Source organism: Galleria mellonella, unplaced genomic scaffold (assembly GCF_026898425.1).
Source record: "Galleria mellonella isolate WM207_F2 unplaced genomic scaffold, CSIRO_AGI_GalMel_v1 utg57, whole genome shotgun sequence".
Taxonomy (NCBI): Eukaryota; Metazoa; Arthropoda; class Insecta; order Lepidoptera; family Pyralidae; genus Galleria; species Galleria mellonella.
Genome location: NW_026442119.1, coordinates 10,703,967 through 10,729,550, shown reverse-complemented (window position 1 = coordinate 10,729,550; position 25,584 = coordinate 10,703,967). Strand labels below are relative to the sequence as shown.

General features: G+C 31.7%; 2 protein-coding genes across 9 annotated transcripts in view; one reads left to right on the top strand and one right to left on the bottom strand.

Moving 5' to 3' along the window:
- LOC113509722 (gustatory and odorant receptor 22) overlaps positions 1-25,584 on the bottom strand; it is a 133,841-nt gene that overhangs the window by 30,827 nt on the left and 77,430 nt on the right. The gene's annotated exons all lie outside the window — the stretch shown is intronic.
- Positions 16,027-25,584, top strand: part of LOC113509841 (uncharacterized) — a 91,570-nt gene continuing 82,012 nt past the window's right edge. The window contains exon 1 of the mRNA XM_052899289.1: positions 16,027-16,382. The gene's annotated coding sequence lies outside the window, so the exon portion shown is untranslated. The remainder of the gene's footprint in view (positions 16,383-25,584) is intronic.

Below are 25,584 nucleotides of genomic sequence, written 5' to 3'. Positions count from 1 at the left end.
CAACAGTGAAAATATTCAAAGACCGTGGCAGTAGAAATTGGATATAGAATCCGAATGTGAGACCTAGAATGTAGGGGTCAGATATATATAGCAATATCTATATATTTTAGTTACAGTATCTATATACTGGTTCAAAAACAAATATGTTAAAAGTTTGTTATCTAAAAAAATATTATTGGATAATATGCTTTAAACATATTCGAAAATAGATACCCCACCGATATGGGAGATATCGAAATGGCTGACATCTTTTCCGCCATCAATGTACAGAGGTATCCAATATATAGTATTTAGATATCGGATCGGTATTCATATTATCCATGCCTATAGAATCATCTTTTATGATCAGATAGACTGTATCTATCTGAAGGAGGAGTTGAGAGTCTTCAGAACTGACGTGCATGCATAAGACGAGTTTTAATGAGTGATAATGGAATGATAATAATGGCACCAGTGAAGGATGATAGGCGAGGATGAAGCAGGTCAGTTAGCCATTAGCCAGCCCATCGTGACGAATTTAACAAGAATTGTTCACGATGGTTTCCAGGGGGAACCACGTGGAGGTCGACCTAATAGGGCATATTGCTAGCAATGAGACTGTCAAACTCCATTGCTAACAATCCCTTTTGCCCCCGCATAAGACGAGTTATGGAAGTGCACAAACAAGAGATATATGTTAGGATAGAGGTATTTGATTCTTTTTGCCTACCTCTCGAGGAACTTAGCGGGAAAATAGATAGGGCAGTAGTTATTTTATATAATCCTTTAATATAAATTCAACATAAAAAAGGCGCATAATATATGTATTTTCATAATACTACTTTTATTATGTGAATGTTATCTACGTTTGCGTGTAAATTTCACTAGTGCGGTACTATATCGCCAGTTCTAACATAAAAAGGTCGACAGTAGTTGGCATTGAATTATTCATAGGCCCTTATGTGGCAAATACGGTGTATGACGTAAACGAACCATGAACTTAGTAACCCAGGGGTAAGGAACATCAAAAACAATGAAAGGGTTATAAGAAAATGTTGGATAAAAATGGTGAAAGCACTACCTACCGTTTTAGTCTATTGTTATGATAATATTATTCTATGGAAAGTGCGTTATAAATGTGTTACGGCATATATCGCGTCAGCTTGGCGTTCTTATTATTTTTAATTACGTATGTAGGTGCATACTTGTTGAAATTTTTGGATGTCATCATATTCATTCTTATAGACTTCTGCTCTTCTGGTACTTCTACACCAGAGGGAGACTTTGTACAAAAGTCGATTGCTTGGATACCTCTGCCCCATTCGTGTTTCAACCGTGAAGCAGTTGTGTTTGCATGGCTGTGTTTCGGTTGAAGGGTGGGATATGGCGTAAATTTACTGGGTACAGAGGAATAACACCTGAATCCTTAGGAATGGCAACGCATGGGAGGTATCATGGGCGAAACAGTATACTCTGTTATGTCCATGGTACTGCTCATGTCTATAGGCAACTGTTACCATTTTCCATCAGATGGGCCGTCAGCTTGTTTGCCATTGTAAGTTGTATAAAAAAAACTTGCGACTAAGTATATATCTAAATTAGTCAACTTTTGTATCCGTAAACCAGTCACCATATTTTATGTTATCATATATATTAAGAAAAAGAAAAATTGACTTACCCATGAATATTCTTGGACTCAAACTCTTATCACAGTCCATATTACATACTGATGTAGGTATAAAAAAGTGGTACAACTTCACATGTTTTTCGGAAAATTTCCAAATCGTTAACATTTACCAGGACACCAGAACAAGTTAGGAGGTAAAGTGTTCCCATGCAAATTTAATTCAATCTCTAAGTCAGCGTTTCCTGTCGATGAATACCTAATGAGCACAGATTGAATCCTTGAGCTCACTAAATTACATTAAAGATGGGGTAGAGAGGGACAATTTAATTAATGAAAAATATATCTATCGACCTATTATTTGCTTTAATAAAAAAATATTGGGATTAAGTTATATAAACATTACAAGAACGACGAAGTATACTAATTTTCTAATTTCTAATGTATACTTTTATTGTACCTACTTGTTGTAATGTTTTTTTATTTTATAAGTAACATAAATAGTATCAAATTAAAGACGACTTCATATTTCTTCATAAAGTAATCGTTATAAGTAGGTACTTACTTCAATTTGCAATTATGTTTCAGATAAATTTAATATAATAAATAGGTGTCTATCCAATAATATGTAAGTATAGTACAAAGTATTTATTTAATTAAAATCGGCTAAAAATAATCAAATTTTTATCATAACAAACAATTTTTTTAAATAAATTATAAATAATGTCTGATTTATTAGATTATTAAAAGAAAATAAATAAGGTTTTTTGATTGGGCAGACATGTTTAGAAAATGTCCTCTAGATGGTGCTAGCATCAATTAGTTAATTATGTTGTTTTCTTATAAATAAACTTATTTTACTATTTTTACTAGGAATTAAGGTCATTAACAGAAACTTTGAACTTTAAAAGCAGAAGATGATAATCATATTTACTAATATTCCAAGTCTTTGTTGAACATTTTAATGTTTAAAAGCACACAGCATGTATTTATTCAGAATTTTGAAACGTGGGAAACTGAATAACTGATAGCATGTATATAGAACAGATGGCGCTATTCTTATAATTCTATGAGACTACACTACTAGTCCACTAGTAATGCTATTCATCGCTAGATGGCAATAACTATTGCAACATTTTTTATTTTATAGTTTATATCATTTATGACTGGTTTTATAGTACCTTTTAATAAATAATAATATACAGTATCTGTACATACATCATTTTTAAGCTATTTCTAAAATAAAGAAGAATATTCTTAATACACCTTTATTTTAGAGCATAAAGTAGGTACCTATGTTACACGATATCTTCGTAAGGGAAAAATACAGGGTATATTGGTCCCGAAGGGCACATTCAATTGATTATAAAAGGAATCGTATAAATAATTTAAAATTGATAACGTAATCGCGTAACACGATCACAAAAGAATTCAGATGAATTGAGAACTTCCTTTTGGAAGTCGATTAAAAATTATAAACTTTCTGTACCTATTAAATTATCGATGGGCTTATTCTTACTAATATTATAAATGTGAAAGTTAGTTAGTTTGTTTATTTATTTTTTTATTATCTTATAGCGCCTTAACGGCTTAATCAATCACTATGAAATTTAGTATACACTTACTATATGGGATAGAAGATTACATAGGGTACTTTTCAATCCGATCAGTAAACAAATCACGGCGGTTTCGGTTGGGGGAAAGGGATTGTTAGTAATGAAGACTGAGAATCCCATTGCTAGCAATATACCCAACCAGGTCGACGTCCCCGCGGTTCCCCCTGGAAACTATCATGGTTAATTCCTGATGAATTTATCATGATGGGCTAACTGGCCTGTTCTCATTCTCATCTATCACACTGGTGCTCCGCCAGCGTATCCCGTTAGCGCGGGTAGAGTTACCATTTTCATACATAAAAAAAAATCCTGCTCACGCGGACGGAGTAGCGGATAACAGCTAGTATTTTGTAAGTATAAAAACAATATACCTATAAAATTATGTATACTGCATGAAAAGCGTTAATTAAAAAAATCTTTTGTAGAAGCACTCTAGGAAGGTAGAGCAAAGATACTTATGACAGCAAACAAGCTGACGGCCCACTCGACGGAAAATTTTAACCGTCGTCTATAAACATGAACAGCATTACGCATCACAGTGTATATATACCCTGTATACACTGTGATGTCCTCTTTTCCTCACATGCGTTGCTATTCCAGAGAAATATTGACAGTACGTCCATAGTTAGATATATGCTTAGTACATTACAATTTCTCTACTGTTAACCACCCTTGAAACCGAAATAGATCAATTAAGAGTCTTAAAGACAGTTGTTTTACGGCAGAAATCAAAATGAGACAGAAATACCTATCGACATATCTGAGGGCCTACCATGAAATGTTTTCCGAAATTTCCGATCCGAACGAAACAAAAATTTGATGTTAAAATTACTTGATACATACCGTTTAAAAATATTAAAAATGCTAAAGTATCGTTCCTTTGGACTTTTATGGTAGGATTTATGACGAATAAAAAAATGTTCAGCTCCATCTATAGGGTCGATTTTGGTACGAACAAAAACACGAAATTGAGCCCAAAAATTCGGAATTTCATTTCATGGTAGACCCCCTGTTATTATATTATTATATCAGCCGTTAGCAGTCTACTGCTAAACTTTCTTCATAAGGAGAATTCGCCAGTAGTTGCCACGTTTAGCGGGCGGGTTGGTTATCGCAGTAAGGCTTTGGTGGTACTTTAAGAAGGACGTTGCTGCCCATCCCTTAACTATTTAGTTTCATTAGTCACCTCTTACGTCACCCATGAGAAAGGAACTACATGGAGATATTTATTAGGTATTAACGTAAGGCTTCCCAGTCAAGTTATTGTCGATGCTTATTATAGTAAAATCCACAATTTTCTTAAATATACACAGTATTTTACACCTAAACAAATAATAAACCAGAAACTCAGAAATAGCATCGTTCGCCGCCATTCTTTCCTAGTACCGCCTTCCAGCGTCGAAATCGACCAATGCGCGTGCGATGCAATGTGTAATTTAATGACATGCAGAATTGCCGCTTGGGGCTCGAACAAGAAATTATAGGCCATTTGAGCAGGTATATAGATACTGATTTTCATTTCCATTGCATATATATATATATATATATATATATATATATATATATATATATATATATATATATATATATATATAGCAATGGGACGGACAGTCTGCATTACTAATAATCTCTTCCCTCCATTGCTTGTAGTTTTCTCGTATAAAGACACATGTACATGTAAATTATTAGCAATTAAATTCTGTGATGAAAACGCTGTGTGGTCTCGGCATAGAATGGGCAAACTATTTCCTTTTCTGCGAATATCGTAAGAGGCGACTAAGGGAGCTAACAGTTGGAGGATGGGCAGCAGCATCCCTCTTAAAACATCATCTGAGTGTACAGTAAGTATAAATAAATAAATAAATAAATAAATAAGAATACATTAATTTTAATAAGGAGTTTAAGTTCTTATAAATACATATAAATATAAAAGTACGTTTGTTATCTTTCAATTGTCATAAAATTTTGGGTACCAGAGGGAGACTTTATACTAAAGTCGATTGCTTGGGTACCTCTGTCCCATTCGTGTTTCAACCGTGAAACAGTTGTGTTTGCATGGCTGTGTTTCGGTTTGAAGGGTGGGATATGGCGTGAATTTACTGGGTACAAAGGAATAACACCTGAGTCCTCAAGAATGGCAACGCATGGGGTGTATCATGGGCGAAACAGTATAGTTTGTTATGTCCATGGTACTGCTCATGTTTAAAGGCGACGGTTACCACTTACCATCAGGTGGGCCATCAGCTTGTTTGCCATTCTAAGTTGTATAAATAAAAAACCAGCATAGTAACAGTATATTTAATAGACGAGGAGATTTTCGTTTTTTACTTGTGGCCCGGTACCGCGGACAAAGCCGCGGTCCCTATCTATACACATACAGTACACAGTATGAAAACAAAATGTCAATCCCAACATTTCGTCATTAGTACATCTTGAGTCTATGTCTCCGACCTGAGGGCAAATTGCTTTGTAATTTCGTCCACGAAATGCCACGTATCGACAGTCGGGATGTCATTTTATAAATTATGGTTTCTTATTATAAGTGAAAATAATTGGCGGAGGTCACGCATACTATGGAATGCAGCTCGTCACCGCTCGTTAGATCTCGGTTGGTTGTAACTGATTACAAAGTATTCAATAATGTGCATAATATGTAACTTAAGGTGGGTTTAGACCGACGAATGAACGCTCGGTCTTCTTCTTTCTCAAAATTTTAAATTATTTAAAAAAGGAATTCGTATACATTTTTTTTATATGCATATTACATGTTATCTTCGCCAATTCTAATATAGTTTTGATATGTTTTTTTATACATTTAATAGGATTTTAAGTAGTTGTCTTTTGTTGATCTCATGCTATATAATTATGATTGAAGCTGCTTTATTGGCAAGCGAAATCTTAATTTAAGTGTTTACACATATAAATATATGAGTAACTTTAAATTAAAAAATAAAAATCTAAGTATGTAATTATACGGCATTCAAATCGAAGGCTATTTTGAAAAAATCTTTCTTAAATTAACTTTATCAGCAATAGAATCCAGTGTCTAAATTATAGAAGCAACGTGGTAGCATTGTATTAGAAGATCATAATATTTATATAGAATGTTACGTTTTATTAACAAAGAGTAAATTGTATTCGAATTTACTTTAGATTCTGATGAGTGATGATATCTTTTCAATCCATATCTGTAATATTTATATTAATGTAAATGTGGCAACGGTTAGGTTCCATTTCAGTATTCAACTGTATTCGCTTCTAAATTTGTATATTTTAATTCAGTTTAGTGTTCCGCTCTATCTATGTATTGTTGTTCTTGTCTAATCCCACCTTTAACCCGATATCCAATTACAGTAAAACCAAACGTGCTTTCTGACTTTAAGTGTCTATAAATATTAGTAAGCCGCAATGTTCGTTTATTTTAATTTTTACGTAGGTATAAAATGAGATTAAAATGTGTATTTTAAACTGATATAATCACTTATAGAAAAGATGACCACAAGTCTTAATTTTAGATGATTTTTATGTTATATTTAAAAATTATTTTATATTATGATTAAGAGTTTATATGTAAATTAAACGAGTAGAACATTTGTATACTTAAATAATAATTTATGATTTCATTTTATGATTCATTCGTACCAGAATTAGTATAAAATTAGATAATAAAAGAGTTATCTCTAAAATCGGTTCAAAATTGGCGAAATCATTGCGTCCACGCTCACTTTTTATTTTTATCCGAGCAATAAGTGCTTTATATTATTCCCAAATTCGTATATAATATAGTATATATCATATATGTGTATGTAAGTATATTTGTTATTCATATATATTTATTCGTTTATATATGTAATTTTAGTAGGTATGTATATCAATAATTAGTAGTACCGCATTCGAGTATTCTGACACTTCCCTATGGTTGACTGGGAGAGAATGCTTTTAGCATTAAGTCCGCCATTTACACATATTTGTACTAATGAATAAATAAATAAATAAATAAAGTCTAATAGCCTATTCCTTATTTTCGAAGCCGAATAATATAATAAATATAAAATAAAAATTACAGATTCTAAATATTTTTATATCATATTAATACGTTGGTCGCTGAATAATTTATTATTTTAGCTTAATTATATATAAAATAAGACGACATAATAAGGTCGTATCAAGAGGTGAAGAGACTCGCTGAAAATCGTAGTGAGTGGCAAGAGCTCCACCGACAAGAGCGCAGCTCTTAAATGGATAGATAGATAGATATATAAAATTACTGTGATCTAATGTTGGTACTTATCTGCTTATAAATGCCTATCACATTTTATCATTCCTTACTAGTATATTCTCGCGACTCTGTCCACGTGAATAGGATATATGTATTCGTTGTGATAAAGTAATTATTTCTCCATTTAAACTTCTACGTGTATTTCAGAAATGACAATTGATTAGGCGATAAAAGTATTAATAGATAGCAAACAAACTTTCATATTTATAATATTCATCATCATCATATCAGCCTTTAACTATTCACTGTTGAACATAAGCGTCTCCCTTGGGGGGTTTTGCCAGTGGTTGCCAAGCTTGGCAGGCAGATTGGCAACTACAGTTAGGCTTTGGAGAGGGACGCTGCTGACTATCATTCGCTCTCCTGTCGTCTCCAGAGACAGGGGTGGCTTACTCTATACCGGGACCACACGGCAATTATTAATTTATAATATTGCTTGTAGTACATATTTAGAATTGTCCAAAAATTTTAAAAATGTATTAAAAGAAGCCAATAGTTAAGAGTTACTGACACATCTTTATAAATAAAAAAAGCAGTTACTATATTAACGGATAACACAGCACTTTTTTGTAATCTCGAGTTCAACGTTATAAAAAATTGAACAGGTGTTACCGTTCGCTTCGACGTTCAAAAATAAACAAAACTGTAACAAAGAAACATACTAGCCATTTAGTCGACTAATTAATCAATCGATCTATTAAATATTTGACGTGACCTCTAAAAGCTTTCACTGGTCTACAGCGGATGGTATACAAAGAAACTCTTAGACACATTGACGCCAACGAATGAAAGTGAATTTGGTTTTCTAAGAAACTGACTCATTGTGACGAAATAGGTTTGATTGTAGTCACTATAATTGTTTTCATACGTGATCGCCGGCAGCGTTATATGACAAGAGATTGGATATAAAAATTGATCAATAAAAAACCTTAATTACAAGATTTATAAGTTAAAAATTTCATTGTATGTTAGCTATCACTGATATTTGTAATGCACTTTTTAAATTTATCTAAATGCTATTACAACGTACATTTTGAAGTCACACTTTTACTAAGCAAAATCCTGCTTTTTATATACATATTTACACTTCTACACTTGACGACTCGATTATGTGATTTAAATTTATTAAATTAAATAAGAGTAAATTTAAAAAATATAAAATAAATATTAATTATTATTATTATTTATGAATTTACTTAAAAATGTTTTATAATTATTTATTTAATATTTATTTTTTAATTTAATTTAGCTTTAAATGTAAGCAGGCACGAATCTAGCGCTAAATTAAAATTGTGGTCATTGCCCGAAAATCGGCCAATTAAGAGTCGGAGTTTGAACTCGCTCATGATCAATATAGTACAATTCTACATCATCGTCATATCCACCTTTAACTGTCCACTGCTGAACAAGTCTCCCTCTTGGGGGATTTTACCAGTAGTTGTCGCGCTTGGCAGTCGGATTGGCAACCGCAGTTAGAATAGAGTTAGTTAGAGTTAGAGTTTTAAGAAGGACGCTGCTGCCCATGATAAGGGCAAATTTACACATTTTTAATAAATATTAAAATATAAATTTTTATTCGATCAGAGTTCATAAAAGTTAATTACTTAAATTTTTTTTAAATATGCAAAAAAGAGGCTCATTTAAGACTAAAATAGTTGTCATTATTAAAAAAATATTTAATTATAAATTATCTATTTATAAGCTTTTTTTAAATAATGGCACTAAACAACGGTTGTTGTAGACAAAAGGTTCCATTTAATTCACCAATATTTTGTATAAAAAAATATTTTAAATATTGACAGCTTATGCTTAGTCTTATGAATCTTAATAAACACGAGGAGTTAAAAAAGGTTTTTTTACTTACTGCTACCATTTAGCATTGTGCTATATATAATTTCAATGGTTTTCGTTCTATTTGGAAGTTAATAGCGCGTAAATGTTACACTCACGTGTTTTTGCGAGCGAATTCTTCCCTAGACGAACTGAAGCTTATCTTAATGAAAACAAAAATTGCACGTGGCAAAAACGAAATCGTTCGGATATACACGAACCGGGAATAGTTCGGCAAAGTGTCTCAAATAGTTAATAAGTATTTAATTGGGTCAGTGTACTCAATGAGTGTCCGTTTTTGTCGTATTCATCACGTTAATTGGACGTTAATGGTTTCGAATCGGCGCAATCAGGGAATTGCGAAATTGAAAGTGTGTGAAGCTGTCCATTAGTCTGTTTTTTTTTTTTTTTTAATACAATGTTTATTACTTACTTTTTATTTTAATATTTATAAGAGACACTTTTATGTGATATAAAATCAAACGAGTAAATTACAGATAGCTCAGAAGACAGTCAAGTGGTTGATGAAAAAAGAAGAATTGATGAGGTTGAAGAAGAAGAATGGGGAAATTGATATGGTTGTGAGTGGGGCCTGTAATCCAAAACACTGTAGCTATAAAGGTATGTAGCAATATTTAGAGAATTTAAAAGGACTTAAAGGTTATGTTAGTTTTTTTTAATGGATGGTAATGGAATGAGAACCCCTCCTGCGCTATCGGTATACACTGGCGGAGCACCAGTGAGGGATAATAGGTGAGGATAAAAAAGCAAGTCAGTTAGCCCATCGTGACGTATTCAACGATAAATTAGTCACGATGCTTTCCAGGGGAAACCGCGTGGAGGTCGACCTGATAGGGTGTATTGTCCTACCTTCCCATGATTAACAATCCCTTCCCCCTTAGATTTTTTGTCTGTAAAGAAACTTAAAAGCAATATTTATTGAATTTTATTGGTGAGATAGGTTATAAACAAAAAAATAATGGTGATTATTTTTTTTATTTTATATTATATTCAGATGCAGAGTGCTATACATATAAACAGTAAATGTCTCCATACTAATTACCAAAAAGGTTTGTTACAGAAATATTGACATTGGACAGATTTTTTCCCACCGTAGGTTATATATATATAACCTTGTTATGTTATTCTGTAACAGGAACGACACAGACGACAGAAAATCGATATTTTGAAAGTAAAAGATGACCATTGGACTTAGACTTCTTAATGATTTTATAGACTGTTAATTGAAATGGAGACAATACATACATTACTTCCAGCAGCAGTATTTTCGAACCGATACGACGATATAACTTTCAAGAAAAGAGCATATTCTTTTTTAAAAGGCTGACATCATACCTACAATGCCGTTGGTGTTGTGGGTGATCATGGACGGCAGTAGTCACTTACCATCAGGTGAGCCGCATGCTCGTTTGCCCCCTGTGTTGTAAAAAAAAATTATAACATTTTTTCCGTACAGTACATCTTTTGTGATAAGCTTCATTTGTGATAAAATAAAGCAGCATAAAAATAAACCCGATAGATCGCAAGCATTATTTTTAGAACATAGGAGTGGAAAGTATTGCCACGTTTAAATTATTATCAATTAATGAAATTATTTTTTCTTCACAGTTATACCGGTGACAAATCGTCATAGTCGTAGAATACTGACGGATCTGACAAAGATTACATATAAAGATCCGTCGGTATTCTACGACTATGACGAAATAATAAATGTGACTTCCGCTTACAATGATTAAATACGACACTTGCTACTATTTGCTATTAAAAGTTATATATGAATTATTACTTCTATGATAAGAGGGAGCGAATGGAGACTTTAACACAGTGTCATAAAGTCTCTACTCGCTTATTCTGTACGGCCCAGTTTATCATCTACTGCGATTTCATTTTATTGTAACAATAAGGGCCGCCGATAACTCACGAATAAATCCGAAGTTAGTGACTATCTGCAATTTTATTTATATTAATTTGTAACAGTCTATATACACGTAAAGTAACGTATCTAGAGTGACAAACAACATGAAAAACAACATGGTAAATGTGAAATATTCCAGACTTATTAAAATCGGTTCAAAATTTGTATCATGTTCATGCAAAAAAAAAAACAAATACGCAAACACCTTCTTTTAGAACTTAGTCTCGGCTGATTTTTTTTTTTTTTTTTTATTTAGAATAACAACAAGCTGTTTGTATCCGGAATCGTCGCATCGATTTGATGAAATGTTCTACGAAGGCTAAACTATACATTAACCTATTTGCTGTTAACCCCAATGCATGACCTATGGCCAGATCGCGTGACTACCGCACCCATATTATTTCTAAATCTATATATACCTATGAGTACTTTTATAATTTACCATAATACGACACCATATCATACGATTTTCCCGTTATAATATATCAAGAAGCGTGAAGGGTGAAGGGATTTAGTAATGGCAAAATTAGTCTGCATTGCTAGCAATATGTCCTTTCAGACCGATCTCCACGCAGTCCCCCAATCGCAGGAAACAATCGTAGTTAATTCTCGGCGAATTAGCAATCATGGGCAAACTAACCTAATTTTATCTTAATCTGTAATTGTTAGTAATGTGGACTACCAGTTCCATTGCTAGCAGTATACTTTGTCAGGTCGACCTCCATGTGATCCCCCCTGGAAACCATCGTGCTAAATCCCAGGTGCATTCATCACGATGGGCTAACTGACCTGCCTTTTCATTCTCATCTATCATCACTTACTGGTGCCCCGTCAGTGTATGCCGTTAACGCAGGCAGGTTTACCATTTCATTATCATCCAATAATAGCCTGCGTATACTGATGGCGCAGACAGTGATACCACTTCATTTTCACTAAATAATAATAGAAAAGTAAAACGTATGCAATTGTGTGAAGACATTTCAACTTAGAATGGCAAACAAGCTAACGGCCCACCTGATGGAAAGTGGTAACCGTCGCCTATAGACATGAGCAGTACCATGGATATAACAGAGTATACTGTTTCGCCCATGATACCTCCCATGCGTTGCCATTCCTAAGTACTCAGATGTTATTCCTCTGTACCCAGTAAATTCACGCCATATCCCACCCTTCAAACCGAAACACAGCCATGCAAACACAGCTGCTTCACGGTTGAAACACGAATGGAACAGAGGTACCCAAGCAATCGACTTTTGTACAGAATCTCCCTCTGGTTCATATACTTACGTTATATTCACGTAGACTAGTTTTTATTGCGGTCAATCAATTTCAGTTATGCAGACGAAGCCACGAAAAAAACTAGGATAATGTCACAGTATAAGTTATTACTTATACTGTGACATTATCCTAGTTTTTTTACTATGTATTCATAGTATTCGTATATAGTGATAATATTAAATAATAATTGTGGAATAGTACATACAATTGCTTTTTATGACGATTAGTCAACTAACCTTGAAAACGTCACAATATCTTACTCATCGCATCAATCAATATTCAACTACAGTTCAACCAAGTATTTGGTAAGCATCGATATTACTCCACTTGCTTATTAGCCAAGCTATTATCAAAATTTATGACGTGACATTTCTGTTGTTCTACTACACTCAAATAATTTTGATCTTACAACGATGGAAATTGAAATAAAAATTGCTTACCAAGAAAATTGTTAAGTGAATAAATACTGCTAAATCACAGTATTCACATGCAAATCTATTGTTTGATTGGTACACTAAGAAAATTAATAGTTTATTATGGAATATTCCAATAATTTGCATTTTTCTGAATTAATTGACGGGCACGTAAATTGACGTCGTTAAGTTAATTATGTTATGAGTAAAATTTGCAATATTTTCTATTTATTTGTAATAATTTTATTGTTCTCTTATTACTAGAAGATATACAGACTTAACACTAAATAGCATCCTCACCTAGTACATTGATGAGAAATTGTAATATAAATTCTTTTAATTACACATTATCATCTCACAAATTGACGATGATTAATAAATTGATATTAATAATAAATAAATAAATATTAATAAATAATATTAATATATTATACATATATACCTATGCATCTCTTAAGTAAGTATTAATACTTTTATTTAGTTTTTTTTTGCCATTGCTTTGTCAACCTTGCGCTCAGCCTTGTAAGGCCTCTTTGTCTTATTATAATGATTACACCGACTGTAGTTATTTGATACTCTTGCGGTTAAGATAAAATGTTTTTATATTTCTTTACATTAAATAAAATATTTACATTATTATTGTATTTAATATTTATTTTTAACTGTCGAAAAACATTTCTACTCTCTTATTAGGAATTACAATTGCCAATGTATTTATTTTTTAGAATATTTATAAATACAAAGATAATGAATGTAAAAACTAGTGGTTACTGATGTTGTGCTGTTATTAATTACATCTAGTTATCAGTTTTGTTTTCTTAACTCGTAAAAAATAATTCGATAATAACTAATTATTCTTATATTTTATGTTATCAATTTGTGTAATTAAATTTTAGTCTACACTAATAGATAAGTAGATTTCAATTAAAGAAAAATTATTGACGTGAATTCGATGAACGCTTTGTTTCATCTGGGTGGTCTATTAAGAAGGATAAAATGTATACGAAAGAAAAACTCTTATAAACTTTGAAAATAAAAATAAATACTCATAGGTATAACCACAAAATATTAGCAATAAATTATTGACATAATATTTTTTTTTCCAATTGGAGTTAAAATATTTTGTGGGAATCAAGAAATTAATAATAAAACTTATTTTTTATGTTACGTTTAAAAAGTAATGTATTTATATTATATATATGAAATATTGTATTGTACTGTAATATCAATAAAAACATTAACGATGTAATTAAATGGAAAAAGGAAATGTTTAATATACTTCAGATAGATTATAGAGGTTATTCTCATGAATTTATGTGAAATTACTACTATTAAATGATAAATATTTTTCTTTATACAACTTAGAATGGCAAAGAAGCTGACGGTCCACCTGATGAAAAGTGGTAACCGTCGCCTATAGACATGAGCAGTACCATGGACGTAACAGAGTATACTGTTTCGCCCATGATACACCCCATGCGTTGCCATTCCTGAGAACTCAGGTGTTATTCCTCTGTACCCTGTAAATTCACGCCATATCCCACCCTTCAAACCGAAATACAGCCATGCAAACACAGCTGCTTCACGGTTGAAACACGAATAGGACAGAGGTACCCAAGCAATCAACTTTTGTACAAAGTCTCCCTCTAGTCACATGAACGTCAACATCAAAATCAACATGTCTCGAAATGTCATCAAATTGAAAACAACTTCGTACTTTTATCAGTCACTTCACGAGTAAGCGATTAGCACATTGGAACTATGATATAATAATACAAAGTACTCTCAGTAAGTAATTTATGACTTTTATCTGAAATACATCAAAGGAGCATTTATAAATAATAGACTGGCTTCTAAACTTCCGCTCATAAGCACTTGTAATACTCGAAGAACTGCAAGTGTGTTTGCCGGACCATTAGGAGTATGAAAAAACATGCTCTTAATTGTAAGGTTTCGATGTCGTATGCTGATGCTAAAAGTTGATTCTATAGTGTTATCTTATGTGGAAAGAATTTCTAATAAAAATACATGACGGATGATTGTCACTCATCATATGGTTTGTATGGTAATAAAAATTTTCGTGGTTGTATGATACTGATGGTGATTAGTAGCTGATCAGATCAAGTGAATAATTACTTCAGACATAGTGATAATTATAAGTATTTATAAAAACATAAAAAAAGTCATAACGCCTTACACTAGTATGTTTCTGAGAAATTTTTTAGACAATAGATTTTATAGCCGGTAACTTCGAAAAATTCTTGTCTGTTTTTTCTTTCATTTTTGTAGATCAAATATTTTTTGTTTTCATGAGTTAGATCAGTCGGGTAGTTCCGTTTTTTATAAATAAGTACTAAATTGCTACCTATTTTGATATTTACATTCAATTTTGTGGGATTTTTCCATTGATTATTATTTTACAATTCATTGAACAAGTGTCAAAATAGTTCAGTCGTTCTATAGTACCAGATACCTACTCTTAGTACACTTAGAGCACAGGTACAATAATATAAATATATAAATACAAATTATTTATTTTTTATTTTTAATTTAGTTAGTCTAGATGGTGTTTTGACTTGAATATAAATATAAATTTGTTCTAGAAACGTAAATCAATTGAAATACTTATTATTATTAAACTTAAAAAGATTATTTCAGAAGTTAAAAAAAAAAAGAAATAGTAGCAAATGCTTTAATTTTAATTTCCATGAGTATAGACAGTAAACATCTTGTACGCAATTAAAAATTGGCATAATAATTTTTTTTAATATAGTTTATTTTCTGGATTTTTATCTCTTAATATAAATATATTAAATTTTTTTATTTAACTTTATTTTCGTATGTGTATCCAAAAAATATCAATATCACAAAAATTCCGTCTTATGTTGCACTCATGCATTAAATAATTAGGTGACACAAAGTCAGCAAAAGAAAACTTCAGTTAAAAAAAAAAAGATTTAAAAATGGCAACGAAAAATACACGGTTGTAATCTAATTTACATAGATTGATTAACAGTATGTCGGCTCTTGGCCTACAAATTACTAGGAACACGGAGCTAAAATAAAATCGAATGCGTTGAACGTAGGCGCCGCGCGGTAGTATTGAAGCGAAAGTCAAATCCGACAGTTTTCGGTCGCATTACGCAATTTTAACATCTGTCCGCTAAAAGAAAGATACGATACGACCGGTTTTCACAGCACTATTTTCGTGGTACCTAACCATTGTGTTGAGTTATAAACTTATAGATGTGTGCGTAAAATAACTGCTCGTGTTAGTGCCGCGCCGATAACAAAGTGAACTCGACGTGTAACTACTCGTATATGAAGATTGGTGTTCTTAAATCGCGCGTTTTTCGAAATTATCGATAACTGAAAACCGGTTTTGTGCTGTATCATTTTGTGCAGTGTCAATAAACATTTGTAAGGTGTAAGTAAATATCATATAAATTTTCATATTCTTATCTTTGTTTATTACTGATAACGCGTTCCCGCGTTACAAATATTTAAATGTACTAGCGTGAAGGTATCTACTGCGTTATTAAATGCACGCAAATCTGTAATCGATATACTCAGATAATTTGAGGGAGTAAAAGGAAATGGGTTATTAAGCAATAAGCAAATATCAATTATTTTTTAAGTGGAAATTATACAAAATTCTAATGTTATAATAAGAATCTTTTTAATAATTGCGTAAATTGTATAATCATCTATTTTTCCATATTTGATATAATTAGTAAACAATATTCATATGTTTGTTTATCGATTTTGATAACTCTAAAAATTAAATACACATAAATATAATAATATGTTGATATTCCATAAAAAGTTGTTAATAATGAAATCGGTGTAATTAAAAAAATACCTTGAATTGAGTAAGGGGATTAGAAAGAAGAAAAAATTTGCACCTTCCATATTAGCATGGCGCATTCAGCTGTCATTGCTGTCTAATTAGTATCATTTTTAACCAACCTGAAAAAGAAGGTCCTCAATTTAGTTGTATTTTTTATGTTAGTTACGTCATAACTCCGTCATTTATAAATTTATTTTGGAAAATTCTTTTTTATTAGTTTTTAAATCAAAATAACTGGTTTTGTCACAATTGAAGTCCGTTTTTTTTTTGGTGGAACGCAATCTTTTTATTCGAACCAAGTTTATTTGGAAAAAAAAAACTTGTTTGTATAAATATGTTAAGTATTAGTTTATGTTTTCTTAATTTATGAATGCACCGCCTACCTATTTCTCTATTTGCCCAATAGTTAACTGGTAAAGAACACCATACGGTGTTACGTTTATCAAATGTATATATAATTATATTATAAATTAAAGTATAAATCAATACATATAATAAAATCGTAACTGTTCATAGTCTGTACATGAAAGATATATATATATAAGAAAAACTTCCATAGGGGGACTTTATGAACACAATAGAAACTAAAAGATTTTTAGAATTTTTGTCTGTTTGTCTGTACGTTTGTGCGCGCTAATCTCAGAAACCGGTTAACTGATTTGAATGCGGTTTTCATTAATGCACTGTAGTTTGTTTCACATAATGTTTATTATTATTTAGTATAAAAAAAATTTACATGTAAATAGTAACTACATACCTGCTTCTTTATCGCCAACGTTTTGAAAAAAAATTGTTACTATGCTTGGTAGACTTTGATGATGTTTAAAGAGAGACGCTGCTGCCCATCCCTCGACAATTAAGTTCCCTTAGTCGCCTCTTACAACACCCACGATAAAGGAAGAGGTGGCCCATTCAATGCCTACCAATATGTACCAGTAGGGAAAGGGATTGTTAGTAATGGAGAGAATCCTATTGCTAGCAATATACCCAACCAGGTCGAACTCCTCACGGTTCTCCCTGGAAACTATCATGGTTAATTCCTGATGAATTCATCATGATGGGCTAACTAGCCTGTTTTCATTCTCATCTACCACCCTTCACTGGTGCTCCGCCAGCGTATCCCGTTAACACAAGCGGGGTTACCATACCGTTTCACCGATAAAAAAATGTACCAGTCTGTACTAATGTTTTAATAAGTCCACGAACGTGTTCAACGCATTCAGAACGACACAGCGTATGACCATATAAATATAGTGTTAATTAAATTAGTATCTACTTACTATTAGAGCCTTTACTTCAAACGTTTTATAGGTAAATGTTATATAGCAAGTAAGTATATGTTTGGAAGAAACCGTGAATCAAGACCTTGAAAGGCAAGTCATGCGTAACGTCATCTGAAACAAATCAATGACCTTATCTAACTAGACAGTGTTTCAGAATGTTATATTATTAATTTATTTATTTGTAAGACCAACAGCTTTTCCAATAATAACAGAAAATACATATTATAATAAAAAAGATAGCCAATAATGGGTCTCCACACATAGTTATAGAATATAAAAGAAACGCGTAAAATGGGCAACTGTAAATGCAAGTACGCACACATTAATGAAATAATAAACAAAAAAATATAACATGCTTAAAAGATAACATTAGAAATACAAGAATACAATAACGAAATTATGCTTGTCATCATATATAACATACATATATGTTGAAAGACAAAATAGGCTAATTAAAGATTTTTTACATGAAAAATTCCCGACTTAACATTCCTCTCGCCACTGTCGCATTAGTATTAAATGTATCTATGTGTGATAGCACCAATGATTTATTATAAACTAGCGACTCGCCCTGGCTTCGCACGGGTGCACACTACATCTCATCACATTAGAAATCTCTAAAATTATCAATGTTTATCTACTATATTATACATATAAAATTTCCTCTTGAATCACTATCTATTTAAAAAAATAACCGTTTCAAAATCCGTTGCGTAGTTTTCAAAATTTAAGCATACATAGGGACGGAGAGACAACGACAGCGACTTTATTTTATACTATGTAGTGATATTACATGCCCGCCATAAAAAACTTGTTTTATTGATAATTTGTAGAAACGACATGTATGTGAAATGTATTCTAATGTCCAGACAATTTTTTAGAAATATTTATTGCTATTTTATTTAAGATTATTATATCTCAGTTTACATTTTAATTAAATATAAATTGTCTATAATAACATGATACGCCTCTTAAAGAATTAAAAATGTGCCAATGAAAATGTTTACAATGATTTAACCAAGGAGTATAATACTCTTTGATATATTTCTATACAACTACTGAAGACGTTTCCTCACAAACACAAACAGAGCACCACCAGTCTGATATGGTCATTCGCATTGAAGTAAAAAAATTGGAGGGGTGTGCCATGTTAACGTAGACAATCGGTACCAGTTTGTAGATGTAATTAATAGATATAACTTAATCTATAAAAAACTACTTCTCGTGACCTAAAATGTTACAAGAAGTATATTTTGATAGAAAACAATTTCGGTGGTGCAGCGGTTTAACACACCGCCTCGCCTTTAAATCGTCACGGGTTCCATTTATTTTTTGTTAATAATTAAATATATTTTTGTTTATTTTCAACTTTTATATTATTATAATATCTGTGACTATTTTTAGTTAACAAAAATTTAATATTAGGGGAATAAGAATTGTTAGTAATGCTGTCTGAAAGGTAAATTGCTAGCAATATAGTCTATCAGTCTATATCCAAGCGGTTCCCCCTGAAAACCATCGCAGTTAATTATTATGAAATTCGTCACTATATGCTTACTGGCCTGCTTTCATCTTTATCTATAAATTTTCACTGGTGCCCCGCCAGAATATACCAATAGTGCAGACGGGGTGATCATTCCATTTTCACCTATTAAAAAAATGTATTTTAGACTCTATGACAATGTTAGTGACCAAATTATGAAAATGAGTGAAGCAGTACATTGTATGGATGTAAGAAACAGACATAAAGATAGATACTGCTAAAATTATCACTTTATGAGTATTTAATTTATGACCTGTGGGGTATCTTGAAAGTTATATGGATATGTCCAAATTGTTTCTTTAATATATTTGTAACACACACACACACATACGACTCACACATGACACGTAATTGATAGAGATTGATAGTGAAATGTTTATTTAATGAATAAACATTTCTCTTATATTAACTTTCAGACTTTTGCGTTTTTAGTTTATTAGAAATGAAAATTAACGCGATCATTTAGATAAATTAGGTACATTTTTTTACCTTCATTTCAATATAACAGTTTTTCAGAGACTAATAAAAAAACTTATAAGGTGAGAGTTGAATTCTCACACCGAAGATTCCGTACACTATATGAAATAAAACGGCCTTTATTATATTATTATTTATTTATTATTAATACTATAATATGTGATTTATTATATTGGACTTTAATTGTGATTATTATGGGACCGTATAACTAAGCTTATTTTTGGAGGTTTTTAGATAATCCCTCAAAAACGTTACTAGTTAGAAATAATGTTTTATTTTTACTGTAATATTCACATGTATCTTAATAAACTATAATTAATTCAATCTTTTTGCTTCAGAGACTTCGAAGATACGATAGAGGGAGTATGGTATATTATACTAACATTTTCGATCATAAGTAAAAGTTCTAAATAAAAAGATATCCATCTTGGACTAGTAGCTCAATCTTGAAATGTTGAGTACCCCTTTTGGATTCTTTTTGGCAAAGAAAATCAAAATATTTTTTAAATATTTTTATTGCAATATGTGTAGGTTAACAATATGCAGAATTGTTTCATATTTCAGACTTGAACAGCGCTGTGACCGACGGACGAATGGAAATATCGCATCATGAGAGTTTCTTTATAAGAAAAAAATCATAAAAGAAATTGAGAATATATTAATATCGCTTAAAATTAAGCCAACAACTTGTATAAGCTAGTTTAGACCATAAAGTTGAAAATATAAAGTAATTTTAAAAATAGCAAATATTACGTCCAACTTTCACGAATTGATTTTCGTTACAGATTCTTATTTTAAAAATACCCAAAGTTTATAATAAACGTGTCTAGACTAGACATGGCCTTGGCGAGTCACATTATTAGAATAAATTGAGAATGTGACAGACATTAGGTGCTACCTATTTACCTATGTTGTTGTATCAGCCATTAACTGCCCACTGCTGAATGTAGCCTCCATCAGAAGGGGGGTTTTGCCAGTAATTGTCACGCTTGACAAGCGGGTTGGCAACCGCAATTTGGCTTTTGGTTATGTTTTAAGAGGGAGGCTGCTTCCCATTTCTATACCACAAGAGCCTTTATCTGCCACTTATCACATCCACGGGAAAGGAAGGGGTGGCCTATTTTATGCTGGGACTAAGCCCCCTAACACCAGCACCCTATTACCGTATTCGAAAACAAGCAATTTTTTGTTTAATGAGGAATAAGAATATCCGCAAAAGAATAAAAGTGATCAACATAGCTCAAAGGATAAGCAAGCTGAAGTGGCAATGAACTGGTCACATAGCTCGAAGAACTGACAACCTAAATTTGTACTACAGCCTCACGTCAAATGTGTTATGCTTTCGACAGAATTGTGTTGTAACTTTACAAGTATTTAATAGTCGGATGCAAAGAAAAATAATAAAAATAAAAGAATATTAAACTGTAGTTGATAAAACTGTTAACTGATACTACGTCAAGGCCACAGATACATATCTTAACGACGCGTGACGCACTACAGACAATATAAATTTTCATGTTTTCAATAAACACTATGTGGAATATTAAACCAACTAAACAAATAACGAACGTGCATTACTTATTATTAAGTGTGTATATAATACATTAATAAATTTACGCAAAGGAATTTAACATTTTAATAATTCAAATATATTATTTCTAGATTCTTCCTATGATTAGCTTATTCCCTCTACATGTGGATTCATCTAATTTTGCTGCTTTAAGATTTTCTGTTCGTATTATCATTTTTAATAAAAGTTTTTTTTAACAAATAGCAGGGGGCTTATTCTTTTTAGAAAAGGCGAAAAGATTTTCTGATTAAATATATTCTTCATCTCTCCGCATTGTGTGACCATCTAAGCGATAATGTTGTTAAAGACTATGTAGGAGTAAGTTTCACGACAAATGACAACTGCTATATTTGAACTACAAAAGCTACATACTAAATGACTTACCAAAATCATCAAAAATCTCCTAACAGTTAAAATACTTGGTTGCTTAAAGCATGCCAAGGTTACCTGAGTTTACCTTGTGGATATTTTGACTCTAAATATACAAGTATATTCTAGTCTTGACTAGGTACTTCCTTTTATATATTGAAATTAGTGTACTCGTGCTATGTTTACTAAATTGAGTAATCTATTTGGAAATTGACAATCATGATAAATTCCCACATTTTTTTACTACATCTGAAATTATTTATTTGTTAAAACAATGACGACAGAATTTAGTGTTTCTAAAGATTTGATAAGCACTAATGACAATCTATTTTTCAAAACGTTACCCATCTGCTTCCAATAATAATAATTGTAATCCTTCAAATATTTAATATTGACAACGTTCATCATCATCATCATCATATCAGCCATTATTTGTTCATTGCTGAACATAGGCCTCCCCTATAGACTGCCATAATGAACGGTCCTGAGTCATCTGCATCCACTGACTTCCTGCAATGCATTTGAGGTCGGCATTCCATCTAGTGGGGGATCGTCCTGCACTGCGTTTTCCCATCCTTATGGGAATAACTCCTAAGTAATAATAATAACTCCTTAGTTGCCAGTCAAGAGCCTTTTTCTTCCTATTGGTTGTCTGTTTTTCGATTGATAATGTTACCAAGCAATAATTATTGTAGTAAAATGAACAGTATCTAAGACGACTCTTTGTGTATCCAAAGATAGATGTGACAAGAGCTGATACAGAAGGATAGATTTACATGGACTTGTATTATATGATGTCATTATTGATATATTCGGAAGAATTGTTTAAAGGGATGTCTATGTAACAGTTGTAGACTTAAGACGAGCTAGAATGAATAGAAAGATATCATTCAAAAATCGAAATTTTCTGTACAGTACCCTTACAAAAGAGCTTCCTTTCATGAGCACTGAGTTCGATATCATGTTACAATATTTTCCCAGAGATGGAAATAAAACCAATTGGAAAAAGTCTCAAGCTGCAAGTCTCCTAGGTACCCTACCAGCTGGCAGTGATCTCAAAGAAATTTTTTATCTTTAATATATTACATTGTAAACGTTTCATTTTTAAATATTTAAATATTGGAGAAATGAATGGATGGATGGAGATTGTATGGAGTCTTTAGAAAAGGTATGACAATTTCTTTTATAGAGACACATTCAATTTAAGTAAATACAGTGAATCTGTGTGTGTGTGTGTGTGCGTGAAATTCTGTTAATGTTATTTTTCATAGAAGAATACCAATACCTTTATTTTGATATTATTTGACTTCTTTCGGTTGTTGTAAAAAAATGTTATGAATCATTTTGTGTCTGGCTTGTGTAAAGTAATTCGTGGGTGGAATGAGTTATATTGCTCATGAATTTAATCCAATGTTTTTATAAACCGAATACACGTGTTATTTTAATTTTGTTTCGAATACAGTATGTAATTGTATGTTTACAAGAATGTACGCACTAACGATTACAATAAATTCTGCTTCTTTATTAGATATGAGCAGTGACGTAATAGTAAATAACGTTATCATTTGTGTATATTGTAAAATGCCATAAAACACTCATAAACGGTATGTTTTGTGTTACGCGCCATGACTTAGCTAAAGATAATCTGTTTTATGATATATAATATAAATAGCCAAGAATCTGACGGTTTACCTGACTACATGATGGAAACTGGAAACAGTTACCTATAGAGATGAACAGCACCATAAAAATAGATGGTTGTAAGTATATTTTGTATTTATCGAATTAAAAATATAAAGAAGTTGTTATTTCTCCTTTATTTTATTTTTTATCGATATAAGTAACTAGCGAAACAAAGTACTATTTTACAATTCATTAATATTATGTTTCATAAAAAAAAACTGACTTTAATTATGGAAAACCAGTTATTTTGATGTAATAATAAACTACTGAATTGATATTGGTAAAATTTCTATAAGACTGATCTGTAACTATATCCTTTCAGATAAAAAAATCATTTTACAAATTGGTTTTTAACTGACGAAGTCATGAGATAACCTCCTTCTTTTTGAAGTCAGTTAAAAAGGTGAAAAACTCGAATTAAAACCCTGCATGCCCAACGTGACAAAAGTAAGATAGAATTGTTCTCTTATTACTGTACCAACTTTTATCTGTCACTATGTTACGCATGACTAGGACATGTTTACTGGCTGGGATAAAAAGTATTCTATATCCTTCTTCATTTCATATAGTACTTGTATACCAAATTTCTTAGTAATCGGCGAAGCCGTTAAGGCGCTATAAGATAACAAATAAACTCACTTTTACATTCATAATATTAGTAGGGATAGTAAGAGTTCTTATTAGCGGAGCATTAATGGGTTGTTTTATTTTGTACATACTTGTTAATGTAGTGTCTATATTAAGTCTATCAGAAACTTCGTTTGACCAAAAATAAAAGAAGCCAATATCTCAAAATATTAAGTACAAGGTAGAAATAACTTTTTTTGTTATATAATCATATCATGAAGATAGCAAACAAGAATACAGCCCGTCTACTACACTAGGGTTGTCACGTGTGCGTTGCTGATCCTGAGAAAACCTTAATGTACTCTTTTTGAAAAATTCTGTACTATAGTCTCTAGAGAAAACTTTGACAGGGAGCTCATTCTACCTAAACCTGAGCATTTGCGGGAGAAAATTCCATAGAAACCGCACTGTACGAGATCAGCAGTTCATATAAATTGAAATATTTAACCAACAATTCGAAGTCATTAAGTATTTACTTATTCAAACCTATTTGCTAAATGACTGTAAGCTATATACTGTGTAGAATTGCATAGTGTTCTCAATAACGCTTTAGTCGACATAGAGTTTCTCTAGCTAATAATAATTATAAAAATATTTCATGTGGATAATGCAAATTAATTGTACTACAAAAATATAATAATAAAAATAATATTTTTTAATGATTGTTCATTTTAAGTAATATAAATAAATTTTAATATTTTATGACAGCATATCTGATGTCGTAATATATGTTAGATACGGTATTATAAAGATAATCGAGTCGGGAGCATAATAAAGTTGATTGAAATCCTATTCTACTATAATAAATTAATTATAAACTGTCAATGGCCATATTATGTCACTTTCTCAGAGAACGGTAGAAATAAAACAACGAGAAACATCCAAATATCATGTCCGCCAGACGTTTCTGTCTTCAAATAGTATTTATTAATACATTAAAAGCATATATTTATACGTTTTGGCACTCATTGTGATTGAAAACACGTGGCTTTGAATTCGATGCCGTGCTATTTCCGGAGTTAATATTGAACTATACTGTTATACCACTTCTTTGGACCAGGAAAAGAGAAAAAGGATGGAGGAATTATTTATTCCACCAAGGTAAATCAAATGGTATGGAGGCAATTCAGGGATGCCTTTGTGACGTTCATGGTACAATACATTTCAACAAGCAACAGTTACCATATTCAATCATGTGAATCATCAGCTTTTTACCATTACAAATTG